The sequence below is a fragment of the Podarcis melisellensis genome, assembly GCF_964234715.1.
Source record: "Podarcis melisellensis genome assembly, chromosome: 14".
Lineage (NCBI taxonomy): Eukaryota > Metazoa > Chordata > Lepidosauria > Squamata > Lacertidae > Podarcis > Podarcis melisellensis.
Window position 1 is genome coordinate 48,615,980 of NC_138546.1, and position 27,291 is coordinate 48,643,270.

General features: G+C 46.1%; 1 protein-coding gene across 7 annotated transcripts in view; it reads right to left on the bottom strand.

Annotated features, from left to right (window-relative positions):
- Positions 1–27,291, bottom strand: part of TLN2 (talin 2) — a 185,369-nt gene that overhangs the window by 139,786 nt on the left and 18,292 nt on the right. Inside the window, exon 1 of one of the 7 annotated variants that reach the window (XM_081887551.1) lies at positions 13,436–13,456. The exons of 5 other annotated variants lie outside the window; for them this stretch is intronic. The gene's annotated coding sequence lies outside the window, so the exon portion shown is untranslated. Of the gene's footprint in view, positions 1–2,171; positions 2,191–13,435; positions 13,457–27,291 lie in introns of those variants that run through there. One more of the 7 variants, XM_081887552.1, reaches the window with a different exon arrangement.

Here is a 27,291-nt window from a genome sequence, read left to right on the forward strand (position 1 = left end):
TAAATATTTTATGTCCCTTACATGTGCTGAGAAAGAGCAAGCAAGTCGCTGGAGGATGGCAAATCTCCTTATAAATGCACGCCAGTGAGGGCACTCCAATTAAAAGACTATGCATGGACTAGCATTTCAGATTATGCATTTTTTAAATAAAAAAAGGTTACCCATTGGTACACAGGACAAATGAGCACAGGACAAGATCTTATTCCAAAACAGAAGTGGTTTTAAACTTTTTAAATTGGGCTTAGAGATGAAGTAGTAGCATGGAAAATAAGCAAAGTAATTGGATATTTGAAGAATGTTTCTCTAACCAGCTCTGACAGCTTAGGGCTCACACAGACTTCTGCAGAGATGTTTTCATCATGTGCTGGGACTGCAACATGTACAAGGAGACCTGTGTGGGCAGGGGTTGCTGCATGACTTACGTTCCACATGGGTGCTTCACCTGCAAATCACAAGAGCAATGTGTAGACCTGCAATAAAGTGAATGCAGAAGCTCAGCACCAACATGGAAGCATTTGAGTAAAATGATCCATTTGATCCAATTTCTCTACCAATATTCAGGCAGATTCAGAGGACGGTGACCAGTGCATCTCAATGCCTGAGTTTGCCTCCTTCAGTTCTGGAGGCATGCCCAGATCCCCACTCATACAGAAATATGTGAGCAGGGGTGGTCGTGGGTGATTCTGACTTAAACCGCCCATGGTCTCAGTGGCAAAGCATCCACTTCGATGCTGAAGGAGGACCCAGGCTCATTTCCTGGAAAGAGCTCCAGTTTAAAAGGATCCTCTAGAAAGTGACAGGAAAGACTTCTGCATGAGAACACAGGAAGCCGCCTTAGGCCAAATGCGGCCACTCTTGCCCAGCTGCCCAGCGCTAACTAGCAGCACTGCTCCAGGGTCTTAGGCAGAAATGGGTCTTTCTCATCACCCCCTACCCACTCTAGAGATACAGCCAGGGACTTCTGTCATGTTCCCTCCCCAGAGGCCTCCTTTCCCTTTCTCCTTTAGAAGCTGGATCCAGATATTCTTGACTCTCCCCACTCCAAAAAAACCTCACAGGTTCTGCTTCTTCCATTCATCCAGTGCCCTGTGCCACTCCACATCAGGCAGAAGGTGCCCTCTGATGAGTTCCAGGTGACATCTGCCCAGCAAGGGACCCCTGGAGTCCACAGAGTCCAACTAACATATTCCTCAAACCACTGGAAGGAGATGCTCTAAGAATCCCTTTATTTTACCCCCCCCCCCTGATGTGAATTTAAGATGTTAATAAGAAGAACAATGTTACACCCTGCCAGGACAAACCCAAAACTTTGTTGGCTTTCTTCTGTCTTTAATTGTGTGTGTGTGTGTGTGTGTGTGTGTGTGTGTGTGTGGAATGCATAACGTTCCATCATCTCTGGGATATTATTCTAAGCAAACAAATCAGTAACATTTTGGGTGTGTTTCCTTGAGTGGAGTATTTCATCCACTAAATGGGAAACAGATTGGGCTTTGTGCTCATAGTTGCAGTTTAGATCCCTCCCCTATTCTAATTTGTAGAGACTAATGATGAAGAGGAAGATATAGAATGCAAAAGTGAACCAAAGTACTCCACCAAATAATGCCATGCAGTTTCTGACCAGTTTAATTTGATAAATGCAAAAAATTAAATGTGGGTGCCTGCTTTAGAGTGAGGAAGGAGGCATAGAGCATAAAGTGATATTTTGCAAAAGAATATGCATGTAGTAAACAACGCAAAGCAAAACACCTCTCTCCTTTGCCTGAAAATGCAAAGACCAATACACCAACCAATAGAAAGACCAACTGTTCTGTGAATTGGCTGGTCTTCAGTTTAGGATTTCATGCAAATGGAAACCCAACGTGCTTATCTACAAAACTTGGAAGATGTACAGCCCGGTCCCCTCTCTGCATATTTACTCCCAAGTTGGTCCAATTGCGTTCAGCTGGCTTCCTGCCAGGTAAACTTGCACACAGCTACAGCCTTCGTTTTAATTCCTGCTACAACAACTGAAGCCAATGAAGTAAGACAGATGAAACTAGTTTAAATGGAAGGATTTCATGCTTTAACTAATACATGAACTGTAGCTAAGTTAGCTTTCTATTCCAGGGGGAGGGACAGAGTGCAGACCCCCTGGCTTTGCTGAAGGACTCAGTTGTATAGGGAGGGCCTACCTGAACTATTCCCATTCCAGCTGGTCACTCTAAGAACTGCTCTGTAACTTTAAGAACTGGTGCATGAGTTTGCTTTTCCCCCTCTTCCCTTCTGTGTTGTGTCTTTTCGACTGCAAGCCTACAGGCAGAGAGTGTCTTCTTTTTACTGATGGTCTGAGTGGGTCTGTGGCCCTTTTCGGCTGAAAAGTAGGGAAAAAAGGAATTAAAATATTTAAGCAGTCTTTGACTTTAAGCAAGTCTTGTTTGACTTCAAGCAAGCCAGTCAAGGTCCCAGGTTCAGCCCCTGATGTCACCTTCAGGCAGGGCTGGGAGAGACCCCCGCCTGGAACCCTGGAGAGCCATCGCTCCCAGTCAGTGTGCACAATGCTGAGCTAGAGGGAACAATGGTCTGACTTAGTAAAAGTCACCTTCCAAGCCTTAAGAGAAGTGCCACAGTTCAGCTGAATGCAGAAGGCCCCAGGTTCACTCTCCAGAGTCTAGAAGTACTGCTAGGAAAGGCCTGTGAGAATGCTGGGAGGCCTCTTTCATATTAGTTCTTATACAAAAAAGAAAAGGGGAGTCAGGCTGAGCCCTGGCCAAAAGCCTGGCAGAACAACTCCATCTTGCAGGCCCTGCGGAAATCCCGCACAGCCCTGATCTCTTGTGGCAGAGCATTCCATCAGAATGGGGCCAGGGCCGAAAAGGCCCTGGATCTGGTGGAGGCCAGCCTAATCTCTCTGAGGCCCAGGATCTCCAAGGTGTTATTATTTGCAGACCGTAAGGTCCTCCGTGGGGCGTACCAGGAGAGGTGGTCCCGTAGGTACGAGGGTTCTGGGCCATATAGGGCTTTAAAGGTTAAAACCAGCACCTTAAACCTGATCCTGTACCCCACTGGGAGCCAGTGCAGCTGGTATAGCACTGGGTGAATGTGATCTATCAGGGTCCATCAGCCTCCACGGGCGAGTCCAAATAGGCTCGCCAACTAAGCAGCAACTTGATGTACTTCAATTAGTCAGGCAAGACAAACCCAGTTAAGCATCAAATACTATCTAGCTAATTGACAGACTATTATATTACTTGTATAAAGAGACTCAACATGTCCAGTCAAACCCACAACCAGAATGCCAAATCAGGAGCTACATAAAGTTTGGCAACTGTGGGAAGGATCACCCAACATCTTTTATTGGCTACTGCAAGTTGTTGTTGATGATGATTAAATTTGTATACCCCCTCATCCAAAGATCACAGGACAGTTTACAACATATATATACAAAATGAGAACACAAAATGCATAATAAAAAAATAAAAACAAAAGTTGTTCAACAGTGGAGCAGAGGTGGCGAGACTCTCCTTCCTTGGAGCTTTTTAAGCAGAGGTTGGATCAGTCTGCTAAGTCTTTGTTCTGGCCACCAAGACCGCCAGACACTGGTGAACACCACTACCTAGCCAGGATCTATGGAAAAGTCAAAGTAGAACCAGCTATCACCCCTCCTTCTAGATTTTTATACAACCTCACATTGCAACTTCATACATGCATATTGAGTAAAAGGGGGTGGGGTGGAGGGGGGGAGTTAAAGTAACTGGAACCCTCCCTTCAGATGAGAGCTGTAGCCCCAAACATCAGGAGCGTACCAAGTTGGTGAAGACTGAATCACTCACTCACTCATTATTTCTATTCCTACAAGCGTTTCTGCAAACTTGCCCATCTACATCCAAGTGATCTCACACTTGTCATTAAGGCAGCCTGGCCGCCATATCAAAACTACATAAAGATCCAACACGGTCACGGCAGAGACAACAATAGTGTTCTTTGTATTCAAACCTAATTCCAGAGCCAGGGAGGCTAAAGGGGCGGACTCAGGGAGGTGCAAATAAAAAAGCAGAGCTATGGAAAGCCCATACCTCTTGGGAAGGGGTAATCTACCAGCTCCTAGACATTGCTATTATCCAACATGCCCAATGGTGGAAGAGTCCCAAGGCAGTCAGGAGCAGGAGGCCCAGGCAGATTGACAGCTGCCTGCATACAGAGTGGCATCTCAAATGATCCTACAGACCATGTCAACTGGATCTATTAGCAGTTGAGTCAATAAGGAAGCGAAATTGAAAGCTGGAGAAATGTTTTGCTAAGCCCAGCAGGAAGTTAAGTTCCAGAAAGCTGAGAGAGGCAGGATTTCAGACAGATTTGCCTAGAAAGTCAACACTGTGAACAAAACAATTAAAAAACAAAAATGAGTTGGCTGTTTTAGGGGCCACCAGCAGTGACCTTCCAAACACACAAGGCCAGTGTTAGAAATTCATATGTAAGCTACAGTAGGTGCCAAATGGCTCCTTAAACCAAGGTTACAGTCACCAAAACAGAATTGCCTTCTTTGGGCAAAGCGGCTCTAAAGTCTTTATTTTTCAAAGGATGAACTGGCTGGGATTGATTATCAGTTAAACATCCGGCTAGTTCAGATAACGGTCTTGAGCTAGATTAAGAGCTTTGAGAACTTAAAGAAGAAAAGTCACTTGATCCGGTGACAGTCCACATATATATTGGCCTATTCCTACCTACTTTTCTTAATGGTGACACAGACCATTCATAAGTTAACAATATTCTTCACAACTGTGAGCAGGGCAGTGGAGTGGGGTAAAGTGAACACAAGCCACAATGATTAAGTATAATGTTGTTCACTGCGCCTGCTCAGGCTGCACAGAAAAAGCATTTCAGTTCCTGAAATTCAGGTCAATTGTGCAGATAAAATATAACTGATAGAATTCTATAGGATGTGGTATTAGTGCATGAAAATAGTCCAGATTCAATTCTCCCCAGGCATGCACCTCCAGATGGTGGCGATGTCAGGTGCCACTCTTGCACTTGGGCATCTTCACTTGGTTGCAAGTGGTCGATAAGGTGCAAAATGTGCCTGGCGCGTGTCTAATTTCAAACAATGCACAAGGCTCAAGTGTTTTGTTACCCTCTGAACACTTGGCTGAGCAGCAGCACTCATAAAATGTAGAGAAAGGGCCATGCCTGGCTGCCAAAAGCAATGCTCCTTTGGATTGTAAAAAACAATCTTGGAATGCTGCACTGGCACCAACATTGGCATTGTCCGCAGAGCCAAACCTAGGACCTCTCATGGGCCTGATGCTTTTCTTACTGTAAATCTGCCTGTAGTGAAATTCACAAGAGCACTGCCAGGGCCAGAAGAAGTCTATGTTTGGGTCTATGACAGCTTAATGAAGATCAGGCCTTGGTAGAATTAGTTCTTGCAAGAGGACTTCCATCTGATGGCTGGCAACTGGCCAGGAGAAGGACTGAAGGTAGCTCCGCTCCTGGCGCAACTGGGGGTAGGGTGCAAGTCCTAGCCACACAATCATCCAGATGGGACAGGGGAAAGGTAAGGGCCCTGCTGGCTGACCGCTGCCCCCAATTTCAGCTAAAGGCCTGAAAGCCCTCAAACACGTACATCTCACTTGACCATAATGAAGGCCACCATGCGACTTAGGAACAGCACAACAGGCAAGGCTCCTAGAAGGCCCAAGCACACGTATGAACACAGTGAGACTTTGCCTTAAAGGCTGAGAGGGAAGGCTGCAGTGTTTGGGATATTTCAGTTTAGAAAATAGTTGATGTGACAAAAACGTATAGAAATTTGCATGACATGGAGAAAATGGATAGAGAAAAGTTCTTCTCTTTCCTTCATAAGACTAGAACTCAAGGACAACCAATGAAGGTGAATGATGGAAGGTTCCGGATAGGTAAAAGAAGGCACATCTTTGCACAGTGCATAGTTAATCTATGGAACTCACTCCCACAGCGGACAGTGATGGCCACCAACTTGGATGGCTTTAGAGGAGGATAAGACAGATAGCAGCCATGAAGACTATGCTCCACCTCCACAGTGTGAGGCAGCAAATGTTTCTAAATTCCAGCTGCTGGAAGCTGCAGAAGGGAAGAGTGTTCTAGTGCTTGCATCTTGCTTGCAGGCTTCCTACAGTGTGAGAAGAAGATGCATTACAAGACGGACCATTGATTGTGACTGACAGGAACTGGAGGTCAACAATATCTGGAGGGGCTCCATGTTGGCTGCCCTGATGGGGAAATAGCCTGACCTGCATATTGTAGAATGGAAAGAAGACAGCATGTTCACTGTTCGCTCAAGATAAGACACACAAACAAAAGGGAGCCAGGCGACATGCACCAGAGCTTATTCGGCAGGAGTCTGGCATTCCTAGAAAGAAAGCAAATTGCTCTGAGCAATTGATCAAGAAAACTCATTTAGAATTCCTGTCTATAAAAAGGAGAACTTCATTTCAAAACGATCGCTTGCAGGCCTCACCATAAGCCTGAACATGAGAGCTGCACACCTTTTAGCTAATGCAAGGCAGCAGCTGCGTCCAATGCTGGGGCTGAAGACAGAATCAATACAAGGAGCAGAATTAGGCTCAGGGTTTGTTGTATACAAAAATTTGCCCTTTTCCCTTATGGGGTATCCAAGAGCTCATAAAGAGTCCTTACATGGGTTCCCTATTGGTAGGAGAGAATAACAGAGGCCAGCCAGAGAATATTGTGAAACAAAACAGCTCGTAAGCTTGATCCTTATTGATCTGTTGCAACAGGGTGCTCCCCTCACCCGCAGGAGAGGAGGAGGAATCCAGAAAAATTGCGTGCAAGGCCTTATAAAGACGTTTGAAATTGCCACCCTGTAGATCAAGACCACCCCTCAGATACATCATACCTACAGCACAGAAAAGGCGGTCTAAACAGAAATTTGAATGTTGTTTTTCTCCTGTGGTTGTTTATCTCCTGTCTGGCAGGTTACTTGATTGGATTGCTTGGGGAGCCTGGCCAGTCTTTTGTAGTGATAAATACTTATTTCCTGGGCCAGGTCACAGGCTCACACCCTATTCATATCTTAAATGTGCCCTTAAGACAGGATTTGTGAGGAAAGAGACAATGGGGAGGTTTCCCACTTTGACCTTGCAGAGAAAACATTTGGTCAGTTTAGGAATCAAAATGGTTCCAGGTTGGCCTTCCTGTACTGATCTATGTATGTGCTTGGTTGGTACACTTATGAACATTACCATATATCTAAGACCTCAAAAATTCCTATCACACATTCAAGGAACAAACAAACATATTCCAAAAGGCCATAATTTGAGCTACTCAAAATGCCCAAGGTTTGTTTGTTTTTTCTATTCAGTTTGGAAAATACCATCAAGCCCTGAGAATAAATGCTTTCATTTACAAATAAATACTAGGCCTCATTGCTTCACAGATAAATGATATCTGTGGTTGTTTGTACAGTAAGTACATCAGGAAGGAAATAATAGAATTGTACACTTGGAAGGGACCGAAGGAGTCATCTAGTCCAACCCCCTGCGATGCGGCAAAATAATTTCTGGTGTGCTTTAGTTTCTCCTTCCCAACCACAGTCTTGGAGGGCACCAAATCTGCTCCCATTTCGGCTTTTGAACAGAAATTACCTACATGGGCAGGGAAGGGGAGGTAAAAGAAGATGCTTTGTGAGAAGTATACTGCAGGGATATTCACCATTTCTGGATCCTGTCCACTGCTGCCAATTCCCACAACGTGCAGACAAGAAACCTATGGCTCTCCAAACATTGCTGGACTGCACCATCTCTGCTCTCTGACTTCTGGATTCAGGGATCTTTGACTTCCGATTTGGGATCTGAAGTCGATTGACTGTCCGAGGGCAAAGGTGGTTATGATGGCTAAGGGCAGCTGAGGGGGCACAGATATCCCCCCCACACATCAATCTCTTGAACAGAGAACAGCATGTTCAAGTCAAAACACAAAAATTGCAAATTACTTGCTTTTGAAACATCTGGATGGCCCATTTATGGGCTGTTCGGCTAGTTTAACTCTGCTTTTTTCTATGAGAAATCAGCAGCAACCTGTTTTTTAAAAAAGCAAACTCTGCCTTGTTTCTCCAAGTGAGAAATTTCATCTTAGGAGAAGAAATCTGGCAGAGAGGGGTTGCACAAGCAGAGATAATTACATGCTCGCCATAAGCAAAACTATATAGCCTGGAAAGGCATCAAAACCTTAAACGCCAACATAACATCCCCAACATGCCTAGGAGACAAACAAGAGTTTCTAAAACAGGCAACAGTAGCTGACTATCGACGCAGTAATGGGCTCTGGACACCTAGTACTAATGATCTTCTCCATGTTTCAGTGTGGGAGCAAGAGCATAGCTCAAAATAGATGCTAATTTGGGAAGAGGGCTCTCTCAGAGGAGAGAGGAGATGCAGCGGGTGAAATGACACCTTTAGAGGAAAGAGGCTCTTTGGGTGGGTGGTTCCTGGGCCTGGGAGACAAGAGAGTTACCTCTTCTGGGTGGCATCACATCTTCGAAACTTGGGGTACTCCTGGATGCTCTGTCATTGATGCCCCAGTGTCCCCTGAGGCTAGGTGAGCCTCTTAGCAGCTTTATCATCAGCTCCAGACATTCCTGGATAGGGACAGCCTGACTAATCAAGCTTGGTACTGGGTTTCTGAGATGAGCTCTATGTGGGGCTGCCCTTGGGCTTGGCTTGGCAGCTCCAGCTGCCGCAGAATGTGGCAGCCAGACCACTGATCGGGGAAGACTACTAGCTTGTCCACGTTACTCTTTTCCCCAAAGAAGAAGAGGAGTTTGGATTTGATATCCCACTTTATCACTACCCTAAGGAGTCTCAAAGCGGCTAACAATCTCCTTTCCCTTCCTCCCGACATGCCATGTTTTGCATTTATTTATTATTCCATTTCTTTCATAAAATGTATAAACCGCTTCATTCTAAAAAGCTTCAAAGGAGTTTATAAAAAGGGGAGGAAAGATAAAATTATGAATAAAAACATTTTAAAAACAATAATCTAAATAAAGCATTCCAAAATTAAAATCATCAATAAACCATTAGCAGATTAAAACACTCATCAGCTTTCTAGATGCCTAGATAGGCTTGTCTTAATGACAAAGTTTTTATCAGGTGCTGAAAGAATACAGCCAAGAATAGTTGCCTGCCTAATGTCTATAGGCAGGGAGTTCCAAAGTGTAGGTGCCTGCCACAGTAAAAGATCAATTTCTAACAGATTCAGAACGGTTATTATGTGGCAGCTGTAACAGTGCCAGTTCCGCAGATCAAAGTGTTTGAGAGGGTATATATGGGGTAAGGCGATCTCACAGGTAAACTGGTCCCAAGTTGTTCAGGGCTTTATATGCTAATAGTAACACCTTGTAAGCTGCTACTACAAGGTGTTAATAGTAACACCTTGTAAGGGACACTGTGGCGCTGAGGCCTAGGACTTGCCGATCGCATGGTCGGCGGTTCGAATCCCCGCGGTGGGGTGCACTCCCATTGCTCGGTCCCAGCGCCTGCCAACCTAGCAGTTCGAAAGCACCCCCGGGTGCAAGTAGATAAATAGGGACCGCTTTATAGCGGGAAGGTAAACAGCGTTCCGTGTGCTGCTCTGGTGCCGGTTCGCCAGAGCAGCTTCATCATGCTGGCCACGTGACCCGGAAGTGTCTGCGGACAGCGCTGGCTCCCGACCTCTAGAGTGAGATGAGCACACAACCCTAGAGTCTGTCAAGACTGGCCCGTACGGGCAGGGGTACCTTTACCTTTTTAGTAACACCTTGAACTTGGCCCAGTAGCAAATCAGGAACCTGTGCAAATCTCTGAGCAAAGGTGTTATAGGCTGTCAAGGCCTCACTCCTGTCAGCAACTGTGTTGCAGCATTCCACACTAACTGCAGCTTCCAGGTCAAGCACAAGGGAAGCCCCACATAGAGCATGCTGCAATAATCCAGTCCTGGGGAAAAAGTAAGCATGTTTAAATAGCCAATCTCCCACTTGGCCACACTTCCAAGTCACACAGGGCTCCTGCTCCTCTGTTCTGGCTCAAGGGCAAACCAAGGGCAGAGACAATATTTTTATGCTCACTTATTCACTTTCCTGTCTTTTAACATTTGGCCCAGTTTGGGGTCTCCCCTGCCCCCACCCGATTTTGGAAGGGGGCGAATTGAAAGTGTGCAAACAGGGCTTCTCGCTACACCAGTTCCTTGCTTGTTCACAGGGAAGGATTCGACTCCCCTTGCAGGATGGGGGTGAGCTGAGCTCCAGGAGGGCAGCTGGACAAGAGGGGCTGTCTCCTAGAGCTACTGGCCTCTCTCTGCCAAACAAAGCCCTGAGCTGCTGCGTGTAGGTGGCCGGGATGAGTCATCTCCTTTGCAGGCCATATTTACACGCTAATAGGAGATGGGTTTGGTCCCAAGAGGCGTCTTTTGCTAAGCAGCAGAGCTGTAATTTAGTGACTGGGAGGCGGCATTCCCAGTCACTGCTGATTTAACCACATGCCAAAGGGACTAACAATGGGACAGAATTCTCCTGGAAATATTTCTGCATTCCATCAGACATTCAGTAACCTTTAGCTAGGCTTTTTATTGTGCTGGGGGGACCATAAACTCAGATGGGTGCAGGAGATTGAACCCATCAGTGGAAGAAGTCAGGGCAGAGGTCAGTGGTGATGATGATGATGATGATGATGATGATGATGATGAATTTATTTGTAACCTGCCTCCCCCACCCCTGCCCCCATCAGTGGTTATTTGTCAAGATGACTCTGAGGAGCCTCCACCTTCATTAGTAGTCTACCTCCAAGTACCCTCTGTAGAGAGCCACAAGAGGAGTTGGCATTCATGTCCTGATTATGGGCTCTTCCAGAGACATCCAGCTGACCACTGGAAGATGGAGGAGGAGGTAGACCTCAGGTCTGACCCAACAGGGCTCTTTTGTCAAGCGTTTTTCAATCAACCCTTCTCCAACCTGGTGCCTGTGCTTGCTGGGGCCAATCAAAGCATCTGGAGGGCATCAAGTTGGGGGGGGGGCTGTTTTAGTGCTAATGCTGTTAGTGTTGGTTTTTTAAAAAAATGTTTTTGAATTACTATTCAAAAAATTATGATATTTAATGTTTATTGTTGCTCATAAGTCATCTCACAAGGGACGTGGGTGGCGCTGTGGGTTAAACCACAGAGCCTAGGGCTTGCCAATCAGAAGGTCGGCAGTTCGAATCCCTGCGATGGGGTGGAGCTCCCGTTGCTCAGTCCCTGCTCCTGCCAACCTAGCAGTTCGAAAGCACGTCAAAGTGCAAGTAGATAAATAGGTGGGAAGAGAAACAGCGTTTCCGTGCGCTGCTCTGGTTCACCAGAAGTGGCTTAGTCATGCTGGCCACATGACCCGGAAGCTGTACGCTGGCTCCCTCAGCCAATAAAGCAAGATGAGCGCCGCAACCCCAGAGTCGGTCATGACTGGACCTAATGGTCAGGGGTCCCTTTACCTTTAACCTTTAAGTCATCTCACAACTTTCAAAAAAGTATGAAAATTGGGACAGGATTTTTAAAAGAGTAAAATCAACTCAATTAAGATTAACTGCAACCTATTTGTGTTGCATTAAAATTGTCATTTAAAAAAACAACATTGACACATAATCACAGCAAGTTGTCCAGAGACAATTCCAAACAAATTCCATGTTGGTATCCTGGGAATATCCTGCTTCAGCATCCCTCAGAATGGAACCCTTCTATTCTCTGCAACTGGAGGGGGAGCCAGATGTCACCAAGGGCCATTTCATAAAGCAGGTATATTCTGCGTGGGCTCTTGGAAGCTAATTACACACACACACACACACACACACACACACACACTCAGATGAATTTAAAGATGAGCATTGATTCCCATTCCAGAACAATGGACACCTTCTTCACACCCCTGCTGTGCTGTCCAGTGATGTACCAACAAAAATCCACCTACACACACAGCTGACAACTGTCTCTCCAAGACCCCCTTCCTCACAGAGAACATATAAACCTACGTTGGGCTGCAGCACTTCAAACTGCAGTCAGGTGGGCACAAAATGAAATGCTTCTCCCTCAGAAAAATGTTCCTACACATAGCCTTCTGACTGTGGCATGAAGTGGAGAGGTGCAGTTCAGAACACCTCTCCATCTAGTTTTACCATGTGAAGGAAGCATGGCTGCGCACACATCTGGGAGCATTTCACCCTGTGAGCTCCAGTGGTATATTTTGAAGTATCGATCATGATAGAGTTCAAAGCCACACTTCAAGGAGACTCCACAGTCCACCCCTCCAAAATGAGCCCCCAATGCAGGCAGTTGCCTTGATACCCCCCTTATACCCATTCTAAAGATGAGCAAAGCTGAGGAGGGCATAACACCCAGTTTATTATGATCAGCATGCCTTTGCAGTGCTATGCATAGAGTCACCTGGGAGAAAGTTCCACTGAGCTTAGCGGTGTTTCCTCCACTTTGACAAAACATCTTCAGCCAGCTGACAAAACATCTTCAGCCACTGTCACCTGGAGGTAGCCATTCCTTCAAGGCACCTGCTGTCCCTGAACTGTGCCAGCTGGTCAATACTGGAACAACTGTTTAGAAATCGGTGCCTGAGTTTTTATTTTCCTCTTCCCTCCCTGTCCCTTTCCCCTTGTGTGTCATGTTCTTTTTTTAATAGAGCCTAAGACTGCAGGTAGGAATTGTCTTATTCTGATTGTATATAAGCCAATCTGGCAGCCTTATGGGGAAAAATTCTCCAAATAAATGAACAAAACAAAATATATACACCCACTTTGATCAGCAAAACTGGCACTTTTCCAGGTGGCATATAATACCCATTCCATATTTTTAATAATTCAATCTTTCAGTGTGGCAGCACATGCACTTTGGAACTCCCTGCCCATTGATATCAGGCAGGCAACTTCACTGTACTCTTTTTGACACCTGCTAACAGCATTTTTGTTTAGATTAGCCTACCCAAATATTTAGAAAGTTGATGTGGGTTTTAATATATTTTTAGTCTATTATTTTATCTTTTGAAAAGTCTGAAATTACTGTTAATTCTTCTTACTGCTAATTTTATTGTTCTATCATTTTTGGTAAACCGCTTTGAGGTTGTTGGTCTTTTGTTTTTGTTTCTTTACAATCAAGCAATGTATATATTTTATGACATAAATAAATTAAATATAGTTAAAGAGTAGGAAGCTGGCGGATTGGTGTCTTTGTGGTTTGTATGAAATGCAAATTGACTAAGACCCCCCCTCCTTTTAACTGAATGGGCCATTCAGCTATTGCACACACACACACACACACACACACACACACACACACACACAGAGTTTCACTCAGGACTTAATTGCCTAATTATCATGCAGCTCATCAGACTTTGGTGACACAGTATCCTACTGCAGCTATGGAATTTCCAAGTAATCAGTCCATTAGCACCTACCTCTTATAAGAAGCTCAGGCGAGCATCAGGAATCCAAAAGGAGCAAAACAGCAGAACAGCATCCTAGGCTTTTGTAAGACCCCTTCAGAAGATTTCTCAGGCACCTCTTCCATCAATCACTTCTGGTGCAGCGCTGCCTCCCCCAGATCAAGGTGCTTTGCTTGCATGCTATAAGCCCACAGGTCTTCAGCAGCTTTGGGTAGCCAATCTGACAATAACATTCATTTATATATTGTAGCATTCGTGGATATATTCTCCACAGTGTTAAGGAAGCTCCACTGGGTGCCCTTTTCCCTCTGCAAAGTGTGAGTCCTGGAGCTGCCAAAGTAGATTTAGCTGCTGTACTACAGTACGCTGGGGCAGTTCTCAGGTTGCAATGCTATTTATGTCTGTTCAGTAATGCAGGCGCTCGTTTCAGCCCTTACGCTAAGTGTGCAATCTTGTAGGGAAGAGATGACCGGAACTCCACTCAGGCCTACTTGTCCAAGGCCTGTTCACACCTAAATATGCTGCACATACATTGCTCAGACCGTTTCTTTACTGAGCTCACGTTATCGCTGTGTGTGGACTCATAACGTTCACATGCAAAGCTAAACCGGAGCCTTTGGTTACACAACCATGTTTCACGAAGAACAATAAGCGCATGCCTACCAGCCGGGTCCTTTGAACGGTATCTGCCTGCAATTGTAGATTCAGTTCAGTCACCTTCTGCAGATAATCACTTCCTTGACACAGACAGACAGCGTGGTGTAGCAGTTAGAGAGCGGGACTAGGACTTGAGATACCAGGGTTCAAATCTCTACTCAGCCATGAAGCTCCCTGGATGTGACCTTGTCACTGCCTCTTAGTGTAACCTACCTCACCTACCTCACAAGGTTGCTGCAAGGATTAAATGAGGAGAACTGTGTGTGCCACCTTGAACTCCTTGGAGGGAAAAAAAATAGTGCTATAGGTACTTTGGGGTGGGGGGGGGGTCAGTCTGGATGATACCTGTGGGTCATTTCCAAACTTGTGAGATTAGAATCCATGAGAGGAAACAGTTCAGACTAGTCTCTTTGGAAGACAAGGGCCTCAACCGCCAGTTAAGTGCTCTCAACAGCTTCTCAAGGAGTGAGCTAGGCTGTCTAGGGGCAACTATGTGATGGTTCTCTCCCAGGAAGAGGGAGGGCATTTTGGCCACCCCCTCCTCTGGCTGGATGCCACACCACCCTAGGAGGGAGAGCAACAGGCCAAGGGGGCTGTGTGAGAAAGAGTTTGGCTCATGCTGGAAGATGGAGAGACAGAGGCTTATCTTGCTCTGTGCTGAACCCAAGAGCTGTGACTCGGGGCTTCCCAGGACAGGGCAACACCATCTGCTGGACTGTTAATGTGAAGCCAAGATCTTTTGAAGGGTTAGCGCTGTGAGCCCCTCACAGGGGTGGGGGAAATTTATTGGTTGAAGTGAATGGTTTTTGGCCTAGGGAGGAGATTGAGGTTTTGTTTATCTGCTGGTTAGTGGGTGGAAGTTCTACTTTATTGTTAGAATATTGTTAATCTTTGCGACTGTTTATGGGGTTGGTGTATTGTTTCTCCGTAAGTTCTATGATATACCAAATGTTAATGTATTATATTATCCTCCTTCTTTCCTTCCTGTTATTTATGTGCAGATATATTTCTTTAATGAAAGTCGCTTGGAGACTAGTAAGTTTAATAAATGATGATGATGATGATGATGTGCTATTTGATTTCATTTCACCATTAAAAGGCTTTAAGCAGATGAAACGGAGAATGGTGATTCAGGCCAAGCCACTGACTCTGCCCACAGCACTGCCTCCCCCTGCCCCCTCCACCTGCATGGTGTCTTCCAATGCGCATGAATTACCTGGAGAGGAGAACTCCGTACACACTGCGCGATTCGTCTTCCCTGCAACCTGAACCCTGGGGGTGCCAGAAAGCCTCTACACAGAGGGCTCCTCTCTTTCACGTGAAGATGTCACAGAGGCCCCTTCACACAACTAAAATGTGTGAGGGGACCTGCTGTCATGTTGAAGCGTGGCCTAATGGCAGCTGCTGGATGAAGGCACCACAGGAACAAAAAGGGAAAAGCCCAACCAGGAATAGCCATCCTGGTGCATTGCGTTATAGAACATTCAGTCCTGAAATCAAAGAAAGGTGGATGGATATAGGACCAGTCAAGAAGCAGAGTCTGCCAAGGCTTGTTTCAAAAAAGGGGGTCTCCCAGAATAACTTGACTGCAGCTGGAAATAAACTTGTACAGAGACAGCCAGGAATAAATAGGATTCTGTCTGCTAGGAAAGGCATCAGCCCAGTGGAGCGAGCCTCATCCCGCATGAAGCAGCAGCCATAATAGTGGTTGGGTTGCAGAGGAGCCCTGTCTGATCACCAGGCTGGGCTACCTGCTGACCAGGTGGGACATGGCTGACCACGCTAGGGTGGCTACATGTCCTGCTTTTCTGAGGACAGCCATCTATTTGTTTTCAACACCCATTTCTAACAGTCATTTATTGGTGATTTTAACATTTTATTTTTTAAAATTAGTAAGCCGCCGAAAGGTTTTATTACAAACAGTATATGAATTTTGTTAAATAAAAATAAAAATGTCCAAGCACAAGTCAAGATGGACTTTCCCTCCTTTGGGCCACCAACCTTTGATCAGGAGAAATTTCTGCCTCTGCACATTCCTTATCACAGTCTTTGCCTACCCAGTTGGACTACAACTCCCATCAGCCGCAGCCAACACGGCCATATGGTGCTGAGGCCACCATAGCTAACAGCCACAAACCACCTGACTAATCAAGTACCGTACTACAAAATGTGGTCTTCTCAGCCTGACACAGCCAGGAGGAGAACCAAAGACCGTGTATCCTCACGGTGCTAGAATGCCCAGCAAGTGAGCCTCATGAAAAATGCCTGTCAAGGACTATCTCCCTCCAGGCTCCCAGGCTGGCTTCTTCCTCCATCTTCTCTCTGCACAACTGCCTTTCACCTTCTGAGAACGAGGCGTGGAAGGGGCCCCCGAAGGACTGCGCCAGAAAAGAGGAAGGATGGGAGAGGACATCAGAAGGATTGCTCCCTTTGAGCCAACTTTATTGGGATGACAACAGAGGCCTAAAAGCAAAGGCCTCGTGCCAAGGAAGAGAAAAACTATGATAAGCCAAGAGATCCGGATACAGGATGATTGAGAAAACCCACTCAGAAAGGCACAGAGACCCCACAAAGAGAAGCATGACAATCTATACCACCATCAGAAAAGTGGAAGCAGGCACTTCTTATCTACAACTATGTTATCATCTACACCCAAAGATTCTGCTTGTTTGGATCAAGGAGTAATTTGGGCAGCGAAGCTGCACTCAACCCAGCTGCCTGACCAAATCTCCGCTGGCCTCTTTCAGTTTATTTTGCATCCAAAAGTGATGTCAGCTTGGCTTACTCCAGAGAGTAAAAATTATATCACTTTAAGATCGTCTGTCAGTTTGCAATATTGTTTGCATCAGACTGTCTGGCAGCCCAGAAAACAAAGAAAATTCCCTCAAAGTGAAGATGCGACCTAAGAGCATGTAGGAAGGTGCAGCTCTTAAGTTTGCTTTTTGTTAGGAGGTACGTCTGCATTATATCCACAAAGCAGAAGTGCAATACAGTGGTACCTCAGGATGCGAACGGGATCCATTCCGGAGCCCCATTCGCATCCTGAACAGAGCGTAAGACGCAACTGCGCATCCTCAGGTCGCATTTTGCCGCCTCCGCGTATGCGCGTGACGTCATTTTGACAGTCTGCGCATGCACGAGCGGCGAAACCCAGAAGTAACGTGCTCCGTTACTTCCGGGTCGCCATGGAGCACAACCCTAAAATACTTATCCTGAAGCATATTTTTCCCGAGGTATGACTATACAGGAGTAGCGGAAAATCGAAATTCGAAAAATGCAAGGAAAAGGTTTATACACACATGGAGAGTAATTGTAGACAAACACAGTTTCCTATGAGACCCAGACTTCAACTGCCCCATTCCGCCCCTTCAGAACCCATCCCTGGTAAGTCACAAAGACGAAGAATGAAAACACTTGCTTAACTGTTGTAATTGTTGTAAACCAATTGTTGTATAGAAGTATAGAACAGTATAGAAGAACAACAACAAGAAGAAGAAGCAGCTCCCTAAAAGCAACTTTGGGCTGGATCCAACACTTTCATTCTTTTCTAACATCATTTTCATACAATTCACGAATTTAAAGCAATGTTAGGCATTAGCCAGGCACCAGGCACATTTGTGACTGGCGCTGGTCCAAGTGACATCTCCATCTGGCTGGCCCCTCCAGCTTTCTTAAGCAGGTCAGCAGAAGAGCTTATTTATTGCATTTATATCCCACCGTTTTCTCCAAGGAGCACATGATTCATCCCCTCCTCAGTTAATCCCTACAACGACCCTGTGAGGTAGGTTAAGAGGCTGTGACTGGCCCAAGGTCACCCTGTGAGCTTCATGACTCTGGGTACTTGAACTCTGGTCTTCCAGGTCCTAGTCCGACACTCTAACCACTACACCACACTGCTTTCCTAGAGTACTTCTGCTATGGGGCAAAATGAAGTAGTATGAATGAAGTAGAGAAATAAATATGAGGAAAGCAAAATGTCACTTAAAGGATCTGAAATATTTCCCTGGAAGCTTGTTTTTTATTATTCTGGATTGTTTTATTTGATGTATTAATGTGTTGTAAATCACTTTGAGATTTTTTCTTCAACATATCAAGCAGCATAGAAATTAAATTAATAGAAAAAGAAATAAATGTCATTTTAAACAACAACGGGGTCTAGCCATTCTGTTGTGGCAACCGTAACCTAGGTGTAGGTGCCATTTGGCAATTAATTCATTTTAGTTTCTAGCACTGACTTGAAGAAAACTCTGTAGTACACTTTTAAAAAATGTTTATAATTGCTGGCTTTTCTAAGTAAAGTCATTTATCATTATGTCAAATTACCTGTGATGCTGGAAGGACTTCCTACAGATACGTGCAAAACAAAAATCTCACAAACAGATTGTTCAATGACACAATGAACAAAGAATCTCTAATTAGGCAGACACAGCTAGTTACCTGAAATATTTAGGAAAGTTGAGGGCTTCTTACATCTCCATTTCCCATTCACCTCTGCCCAGATTTCTCCAGTTTTGCTTTTCTTGGAGTCTTCTCAATCTACAAATCCTTCATTTGACCTTTATCATTCTCCTCCTTCACCCCCTTCCATAGACACCCCCAAATCAGCTGCCTTCTTTGGCCCTTGCCTGTTTTCTCCTTCCTGCTTCAAGCAAGCAAGAGGCTCAGTGCATGAGACAGAACCCCAAAGCATCCTGGGAATTGTAGTTCATTAAGAGTGTTCAGAGTTGTTAGGAAACCCCTCTTCCCCCTCAAAGAGCTACAATCCCCAAAGTTCCCGGGGAACAGGAAGTCTTACCATTCTTAATGAACTACAGTTCCCAGAGTGCTTTTGGAGGAGCCAGCTTCAAATGCATAGTGCAGATGGGACCTCTGCCACCTCTGCTTGCACCTAAACAGAAGTGGAGTAGAATCTCTCTGTGACGTTAACACATGAGAGTGCTGGGGGTGAAATAGTTAAACAGGTTACCCTATCAGAACCCAGGGGGTGGAGTCAGAGGCACTATAAAACCAGCTCTGGGAGGAGTTCGTTGGGTGGTTGGTTGGAGTGAATTAGGAGAGAGTCTGTGGGCAGGTTGAATTAGTGTAGAGAAATAAGCTGAGTCAGGAACAGTTAGGAGCTAGGAAGACAAGTAAATATCTGAGAGGTGACTTACTGAGTGAGTGAGAGCAGGTAGCAGAAGTTATAGGCCTGGATAGGCACCCCATGAATGTAATTGACCGATACCATTTATGAAACCACAAGCTTGTTAAACTGCAATAAATAAACAGAAGTTTATGTTCCAATTTAACTCTGACTGGACTCAGTATTGTACCAGGTAGGGCCTGGGTGGTTGCAGAAAGAAATAAAGTGGTGGCACAGGGATCAATAGACAGTGAAACATCCGGGGACCCTGTGTGAGCGCCACACTCTCCAAGAAGGATCAATATCAGCCTGGTAGGAGGCCATGCCAGCGGCTCCCACACTCTACACAGACAGGCTATTGTTGACGGCTGGACAATGGCGAAGACCCCTTATTGTTATCCTGACGTCAGCCCAAGTGCAGCCTTCCGGAATCCCAACAATGTGATCTTTCTTTCCCATTTCCGTAATTCCAGATGCACAGCCAAGTGTCAAAGATGGCTTTGTGCATTGTCTGTCTTTAAAAAGTAATTTTTAAAGAGGAAATTTGAGAAGAGCATTTCCGACATGCATATTTTCCTGAGAATGCAACAAAATAGAATGGCAGTGCAGGGAAAAACCATGACGCTTTTAAGTCAGACCCTGAAAGATAAGAAAAGGCCAGGCCAGGCCTGTAGCCAGCCAGCAGCAGGAGGAGGACAAATCGTGAGCCCCCATCCAGTATGAAGCGTGGCCTGGAAATCTATATAAATGAGCCTTCCCCAACCTGGTGCCCTCCAGATGTTGTTGAACCACAATTCCCATCTAGGCCTGGGCAATATATCAATATATCACCCAGGACTGGAATGAGGGGCAGACTGTGATGACAGTTTCACTCAGCAGCATATCAATGCCAGCGCCAAGGGAGAAACAAGCTGCAGCCGGGCGCTCCTTGGCAAGGCTCCGCTGTGGGCAGCTTGTTTCTCCCTTGGCGCTGGTAGCAGAGGGACTCAGAAGGTGGCGGTTTCACCAGCGATATAGCACTGAGTGAAACCGCCATCGTCTGCCCTCATACCGGCAGAGGGAGAAAGAAGCTGCACTGTCGAGGTGCCTATACAGCTTGTTCCTCCCTCTGCCTCTTTAAACGGCTTGGCTGAGGAGCGTGCCGTTGCCCTGGCCTCAGCCAAGCAGTTTTACAGAGCCCCCAACCCGCCACTGGCTTGCATGAACCAGCGGCAGGGTAGGGGCTCCGTCAAGGTGCTCCTTCTCCCCAGCTGAGCTGGCCCTGATCTGGCTCCTGCTTGCACCCCAGCAGGATCAGGATTGGGGCTGCTCAGCTCCTTCATACTTCTCCCTTGAGCAAGGCAGCGGCAGTTCCTTCTCAAGGGAGAAGTTTAAAGGATCCCCCATGTTGCTTCTGGTTCACACAAGCCGGCAGTGGGCTGTGGGCTCCGTTAAACTCCACCCTTTCTGCCAAGGCAGCTGTGGCTGAGGAAGGCCCGTGCCCCTGCTTCCAGGGCCTTGGCATGGGGGTCGGGCTTAGCCAGGCGGTGTTACAGCTCTATGACACTGCTGCACCAGCAGCGTCAGGCAGCCCTGCTTGCAGATTTTGCCCTGGGAGGATGGGCTGAGTCTTCCCTTCCGGGGTGAATGACCCACACAGACAAAGGTGATGCCTGGTCCGTCTTTGGGGAATAGGGGGGCGAGCGAGCGAGGTAGCTCACCTGCCACCTGCGCCGGTGAAGGGAGCCTCAGGAAGGAGTCCTTGCATTCTTGCTGCTCGCGAATGAGCGCCAGGGACACTGGGGTCAGGCAGGAGCCTTCTGCCCCCCAGCTGAGCAGCAGGCGGGGCCAGCTGCATTGGCCCCAGCCGGCGAGGTGCTGGGGTGAAAGTGCCTCAGCTCCGGCAAATTGGTTAGAAGGAGCAGCTGAACGTGAAGCAGAGACTTGTCCTTCAAATGCCCATGTCATAGTTCACTGTGATCTCTCAATGGTCAAGAAAGAGATTTTGCTGCAATCTAAGAAACAGAAAGCTGAGCTAGCAAAAAGCCTCTTCTTGGCTCAGTGAAGAACTTTTTTAAAAAAGATGCACAATTGGTTCCCCCCCCCCCAAAATGCGGCCTTCACCCCTTGTCAACAGTAATCCTACATTATTCATTTCCACATGCAGATTGGCAGCATATGAACACACAAAAACACATTTCAGCTGTGCAATTTTGCAAAACAACAGAACTGATACAGCAAGATAAAGAAAGTTCTCCTTAATGATAGGTGTTAAACTGAACATTTAAGCTCTAAAAAAGCTGATTTAGCACCGCCTGTGACTTTTCCCTTTGATTTTTTTCCCAGCTCAGCAGATGAAAATTTCATCCATAAAAGGCAATCCAACTCATGCGTCGTCTTTGGTTCACCATTAAGGATAAAACTAACAGGCACCTCTGGGCCAATTATGTGCTTTAGTCAATGACCCAAGATGCTAAGACAATCGGAGTGAGGTGAGGAAATATGAACTGATGGCACTTTGGAAAGACGCTCTTCTTGCAACCTGCAGGGGCTCGTCACGTCCAGTAAAGCATCTTAAGGAAAAACAAATCAAAACAGACCCTTGCGAATCTTCGCTTTCAGCTGCATCCACTTTCCCTGAACTTCACAATTCAACTAGCTTTGAAATGAATGACTAGAAACCAAGGTAAACCACAGCATAAATCTGCTCCTAAGTCCAGTCCTGCCTGAGGCAAAAAATACCCCAAAAGGATAGAGCCCCTCCAGTTCACGTTAATTATTTAATTGTCCTATTTAAAATATATAATGAAAGTCAAGGCGATTTACAAAAATGAACTTTAAAAACAAGGAGAAAACAATCTAAAACATGCAATCCACCCCCAATCTCCACCCATCCACCCCACCTATAAACAGGAAGTTAAGACCTAAGGGTCTAGGTGCAGAAGAATGTTTTTTTCCCTGGCACCTAAAAACAGATAGTGATATATATAAGATGACTGAGATGGAAGCTGACTTCCATGCCTAGCCTGGTACTAATAAATGCACCATTCTACTCAATGGTCTCAACACAATGTACAACAGCAAAAGGGGGTGGGAGTTAAAAACCACCAAACCCCAATTCAGAACAGACACTCATGGCAAAGACCCATCCATCCATCTGGGAAAGCCTGTTGGAACAAAAACGTCTGCAACGGTTTCTGGAAAGTAGAGAGAGTGGGTGCCTGTTATATTTCAACAGGGATGCTGCTCTACAGAACAGGGGCAGCCACATTAAAAGCCCTGCTCCGAGTTACTAAGGAGCAGGCTCCTGAGATCTTTAGAACTTGCAGGAGAAACTCTCCCACAGACTGCAGTGATCTACTGAGTGCTTGAGGGATAAGTGGGTCTCTCAAGTAACATGTTTCTGAGCCATATAGAGCCTTGCATGTTAGTGTCAGAATTTGGTCCAACAGGAGACTGGCAGCCACTGCAAATCCCACAAGCAAGGGATTATATGCTGAGTGTAGAGCCAGTGTGGTGTAGTGGTTAAGAGCGGTAGTCTCGTAATCTGGGGAACCGGGTTCGCATCTCCGCTCCTCCACGTGTAGCTGCTGGGTGACCTTGGGCCAGTCACACTTCTTTGAAGTCTCTCAGTGGGGGAGGAAGGAAAGGAGAATGTCTCCTCCTCCTCCTCTTCCCAGAAACAACCTAGCCATTGTGTTCTGCATCAGAGGCTGCCTCTGGACAACCCCAAGGGTGGTCCCACATAGAGCGCATTGCAGTAATCCAACTGAGGTTACCACTGTATGGACAACTGTGGTCAAGCTATCCTGACCGAGGGACAATGCTAGCTGCCTTACCAACAGGAGTCTCTGAGCAAATGTCGGGGGTGCTCCTGGATCCATCTCTGCCAGTGGAGGTTCAGGTGTCCTTGATGGCTAGAAGTACCCCCAACATTTGCTCAGAGACTCCTGTTCCCCTTAAAGGTAAAGGGATCCCTGACAATTAAATCCAGTCATGAACAACTCTGGGGTTGCAGCGCTCATCTTGCTTTATTGGCCAAGGGAGCCGGCGTACAGCTTCCGGGTCATGTGGCCAGCATGACTAAGCCGCTTCTGGTGAACCAGAGCAGTGCACAGAAACACCGTTTACCTTCCCGCCGGAGCGGTACCTATTTATCTACTTGCACTTTCACGTGCTTTCAAACTGCTAGGTTGGCAGGAGCTGGAACTAAACAACGGGAGCTCACCCCATCGCGGGCATTCGAACCGCTGACCTTTCAATCAGCAAGCCCAAGCGGCACAGTGGTTTAACCCACAGCGCCACCTGCGTACCCCTGTTCCCCTTACAGGGCTACAGTCCCCAGTGGTCCCATGGAACAGGGCCTGGCTGTTAAACCAGCCTCAGTACCCTTAACCAAATTTACAAACTCAGATATATAAACTGCCAAATGACACCTTAGGTTACGGTTGCCATGACTGAATATCTAGACCCCGTTTTTGTTTTTGCAATGATATTGATTACTATTATTTTCTATGCTGCTTGATATTTTAAAGGAAAAAATCTCAGAAAATATTTCAGATCCTTCTCTTAAGTGACATTTTGCTTTCCCCATATTTATTTACCTACTTTATTTATAGAGCTGCCGCACAGCAGAAGTACTCTCGGAAGTCAGTGGGGTGTAGTGGTGAGAATGTTGGACTAGTACCTGGGAGATCAGGGTTCAAATCCCCACTGAGTCACAACCTCTTAGCCTACCTCACAAGGTTGTTGTAGGCATTAACTGAGGAGGGGGTGAACCATGGACTCCTTACAGGAGTAAATAAGCTCCTCTGCTTACCTGCTTAAGAAAGTTGGAGGTGCCAGCCAGATGGAGTCAGTTGCTAACCTGTCATCCAGAGATCTCCATGTGGTCGCAATTGGACCCGTGCCAGTAGCAAAACACACCTGGCTAATTTCTAACACTGCCCTTAACAAACTACAGTTCCCAGGATTCCTTGGCGGAAGCCCTGACTGTTTAAAGTGACATGATACTGCTTTCAATGTATTGTGCCAACAAAGGCCTTAGTTGCCACAGGAAAGCAACTCTTGCAATCAAAGCAGGTTGTTCAAAGAAATGCATTCATCAGTTTGCAAAATTTAATCTGACTTCATACTTTAGAGAGCTTAGGCACAAATAAAGAGATTCCCCGCCTGGGCACATCCCTGTGAGATGTAATGGCAGCTCTGAAAACCCAGCTAGGGCTGCCATAATTCAAAACCCGAAAGTTGTTGAGCAGCCTAAGTTACACCGTCTTCATGGGTAAATGGACACATTGGCAAAGACCTTGCTAAATGGCTTATGCTTCTCTGGACAGTTTAAATGCTTCGCACAGGTGCTCTTTGGCAAGGACTGTTCTCTTCCCCCCTCCTGCTTCAACGGTTACAAGAAAGCACAGCTGTCCTAAACATCAGCTGCATGAAATCCATTCCAAACTGTCTCTGTTCCGGATATACAATCATCAGATTAGTTGGTCTTGGGAGGACTGTGTTTTCGGTTTTTCTGTAGCGAGAACCTTGATGTGCAACACCTGCTTGAGCCCACATTGTTACTGAATTTCTCAAGGTCCCCTGGGAAATATCTCTGAACCAAAATGTCTATTCCATGGAGGTTCTGATTCTTGCCTGCAGCAGCATGCAACAGCTAATCCAAGAAAATTAAAGGAGTGTATTGAGAGGAACCCGTCAAAATGTTGCCATTGGCAAAGATTTGCAGAGGAGCTCTACCATGGAGCTGAGCTAGAAGTAAGACTCCAGTCCCCAAGGTTTTGACTAAAGGGCTGCCTTAAAAACATACAAAGCTGATTTATACTGAGTCGGATCAACACTGTCAGGCTCTCCTCACCCAACCTAGAGATTCCATCGGGGGATGAACCTGAGACCTGCCTGCAAACCAGGCGCTTGACCACTCAGTTCTTTGCTACAGCCATGGCCAGATACTTACATGCCTCAGTAGCTGCATATTATTTTCACTAAGAATGGAATCTGTTATATGTTAAGGATAGACAATAAAGAGTAAAGTGTTTTGAAAACTAAAGTATGGTACTAATATTTTTATTGTAATCACCAAGTTAAATACGTATTAACAATTTCTACTAAAAGTGTGATATTAACAATGTGTCACTTATGTGAATTGCATATTAATTCATCCTTATCAAAAAAATAAATTAAAAGTGTTGCCAACCTCCCCCCCCCCCGATCAACTAGACATTCTGTTTTGGTGCCCACAACCCAGGTCCTAGAAGCCATTTGGCTCCTAGCTTTTCTACCCATTTCTAATACTGCTTCCAGCAACTCCTGCAGCTAACCATCTTGCTCTGCTTCTCTTTGAACCACATTAGTGAGGCTTGGGGGGGGTGTCTCATTTTCAGGGCAGCCTAGGACCTCCATATACACTGGCCAGGATTGTGCCCCGGGGAGGTCACTTCAGTGCTGCTAATGCAGTAGTTTGGCTTCACCTTCAGAGGTACACTCCATTGTCTCTCGAGACAGACAGATGCCAACAACATCTATATAGCAGTGGGCTTTGCACCACCAGGAGCTGTCAAAACAGACACAGCCTGTATGCTCAAGACGTTACTCTTGAACTACGCATGCTCTGCCAGAGACCTTCACGTTCTCAATCTCCATATTCAATCGCTGCTCCTTTTAACAACTCAGCATTTCAAGAAGCACTGCTCTATTTAATTGTTCTTCCTAGCGAGCATTTTTTTCATGACATTTTCATCATAAAAGTTTGTATTAAATGCAGTGTAGTATGTTTAATATATAAGTAGCGCTTACCCTTTGCAGAATCACATTCACTTAACCTGCATGAGCAGTTAGGGAAAAGTTCTCCCTCCCCATTAAGAAAGGAGAACCTTTGCAATGAAATCAAGCCTGCAGCCTAGGAATGGTCGCATTAGAGGTTTTCTTGTGGCTGAAGGCAGGGGGCCCAAACAGGAGTGGCTAACCCCAAGGGTAGTTGACTCCAACTCCCATCGTTCCTGACCACTGGCCATTCTGGCTGGAGGCTGATGGGAGTTGTAGTCTGTAACAATGGAAGTGCCTCAAGTCATCCCCACCCGACAGCTAGGAGACCCCACCTTCCACACAAGAACCAGAACCACCCTCAACAGGACCCCAACTATGGGCTAAGTCCCGAGGGTTTCCAAGCCTTCATTGTGCCAGTGTGGCAGATATGGCAATGTAGCTCCACCCTAAGTCGAGACAAGGATCCCACTTAATTCCTGAGTGCCTGCGCAATAACTTTTCAGACGGAGGCTTATTGATTAAATGCAACTTCCATTGACCCACCACCATCCTGCTCTCCAATTAATTGCATTTGCTCTGGAGGGCTGATTCTATTATTCAAGGGCTTCACAAGGGCAATGGGTGTCCACTTACATCAGTTCCAAGTCTCATTTGCATTGTAGTCAGCAGGGATTTAATTTAAGCCAAATGGAATGGAAGGGCCACTGCGCAGTTTCTCTTGAAAATGCCTCTTCCAACAGATTGCTGTTAAAAACGTCTCAGGGGAGGCGTGCCGATTGAGGCAGCAAGTCAGTCAACCTAGAGGAAATCCTAAGTAATCAAGACAAGGCCTGGCTGTTCCATTGTTTGCTGGATTTTCCTGTTCTGGATAAATAAAGAAACTCCTAGCTCTCTTGTATTAAATGAGGACTGATACAAAGTTAGAAAATGGTAGGGCTGTGCACAGCCACTGCCACCCTCAATCTGTGCCAACCCAGGGAATACTCAACACGGATCTGGCCCTGAATAAGAATCTAGGAACACAGAGTCCCATTGGGTCAAGTCAATGGCCCACCTAGTCCAGCGCCCTGCTCTCGCCAACTAAATGCCCATGGGAAGCCTACAAGCAGGACCAAAGCGCAAGAGCATTCTCCCCTTCTGCAATTCTGAGCAACTAAGAGGCTGAGTTATTGTTGCCTCTGACTGTGGAGACAAAGCATAGCCAGTCATCATGGCTAGCAGCCTCTGTGAACTTGCCTGGTGCTCTTTTAAAGCCAATCCAATCCAAGTTGGTGCCCCTCACTGTGGGAGCGAGTTCCGGAGCTCAACTATGCATTGTGTAAAGAACAACTTTCTTTTA